At 39.2% G+C, this 1,891-nt stretch overlaps 1 pseudogene; it reads left to right on the top strand.

Annotated features, from left to right (window-relative positions):
- Positions 1 to 775: 775 nt before the first annotated feature.
- LOC103210480 lies at positions 776 to 1,639 on the top strand (annotated as a pseudogene).
- Positions 1,640 to 1,891: the final 252 nt, after the last annotated feature.

Here is a 1,891-nt window from a genome sequence, read left to right as displayed (position 1 = left end):
ATTATGTTTTGGAGTCTTTTACAGGCCACAGCAAGTCATAGAAGCTTTCAAGACTACCTACAATCACAGAACCATGAGTAAAAATCATAGAGTAATTAGTAGATTGAGAAAACAAAATTTAAAAATGTTTTTATTGAAATATACCCTTTAAGGAGCATTGAAAAAAAAATATATATATATATATACATGTTATTGTTGTTATTACATGCCATTGAGTCAGCTTGACTCATAGTGACCCTACGTACAACAGAAGAAAACACTGCCTGTTCCTGTGCCAGCCTCACAATCTTTGCTTTACTTAAGCCCATTGTTAGAGCCACTGTGTCAATTCATCGTGTTGAGGGCCTTCCCTTATTTCACTGACCCTCCACTTTACCAAGCATGATATCCTTCTCCAGGGAATGGTCTCTTCTGACCAAAGAAGGTGAGAAGTCTGGCCATTCTCACTTCAAGTAGCATTCTGGCTGCACTTCTTCCAGGACAGATTTGGTCATTCTGGGAGTAAATGGGACTTTTCAGTATTCTTTATCAACACCACAACTCAAAAGCATCAACTCTTCTGCAGTCCTCCTTATTCACTGTCCTGTTTTCACATGCATATGAGGTGATTGAAAATACCGTGATTTGGGTTAGCACATCTTAGTCCTCAAGGAAATACCTTTGCTCTTCAGCACTTTTAAGAAGTCTCCCCTCACACAATCCTCCCATCACATAGAGTTAGTTGCTGGGCCTCCAGGTCTGTGGCGAGCTGCAGGCTCTAGTCTCTGTTCTGCAGATGGGGTTTGTTAAAGTTGTCAAGAACAAGACCTACTTCAAGAGATACCAAGTGAAATTTAGAAGAAGACAAGAGGGTAAAACTGATTGCTATGCTCAGAAATGCTTGGTAATCCAGGATAAAAATAAGTACAACACACCCAAATACAGGAGGATAGTTCATGTAATTAACAGAGATATAATTTGCCAGATTGCTTATGCCCATATAGAAGGGGATATGATAGTCTGTGCAGTTTATGCTCATGAACTTCCACAGTATGGTGTGGAAGTTGGTCTGACAAGTTATGCTTCAGCATATTGTACTGGCCTGCTGTGGGCTCACAGGCTTCTCAATAGGTTTGGTATGGACAAGATCTATGATGGCCAAGTGGAGGTAACTGGAGATGAATACAATGTGGAAAACATTGATGGTAAACCTGGTACCTTCATTTGCTATTTGGTTGCAGGCCTTGCCAGAACTACTACTGGAAATAAACTTTTGGAGGCTCTGAAGGGAGCTGTGGATGGAGGCTTGTCTATCCTTCATAGCACCTAGTGATTCCCTGGTTATGATTCAGAAAGCAAGGAATTCAAGGCAGAAATACATCAGAAACACCCAATGGAAGAAGATGAAGATAAAGATGCTTACAAGAAACAATTATTTTAATACATTAAGAACAACATAACACCAGACATGATGTAGGAGATGTATATGAAAGCACATGCTGCTATACTAAAGAATCCAGTTTATGAGAAGAAGTTGAAGAAAGATGTTAAAAAGAAGAGGTGGAATCATCCCAAAATGTATCTTGCACAGAAGAAAAATTGGGTAGCTCAGAAGAAGGCAAGCTTCCTCAGAGCTCAGGAGAAGGCTGCTGAAAGCTAAACCAAACCACAATTTTCTAGGAAGATTTTTCAGATAGACAATAAACTTACTGACCAAGCAGTCTTATCTCTGTTAAGCTCTTAAGTTTTTTTTTTTTTTAATAAAACCATAGGACATAAGCTGACATATAAAGCAGAGGAGTTGGCAGTTATTTTCTCCACCACACGAGTATAGATTTTTCCCAGCAAAAAAGTTTATCAGCATGCTAACTCCAACAAAGTACACATCTATTACTTGGGCTTCTATTCTCCC

This window comes from Orycteropus afer, unplaced genomic scaffold (assembly GCF_000298275.1).
Source record: "Orycteropus afer afer isolate SDZICR_OR568_19922 unplaced genomic scaffold, OryAfe1.0 scaffold00614, whole genome shotgun sequence".
In the NCBI taxonomy this organism is placed as follows: Eukaryota; Metazoa; Chordata; class Mammalia; order Tubulidentata; family Orycteropodidae; genus Orycteropus; species Orycteropus afer.
The sequence above is the reverse complement of the archived record's forward strand: the minus strand, read 5'-3'. Positions and strand labels throughout refer to the sequence as shown.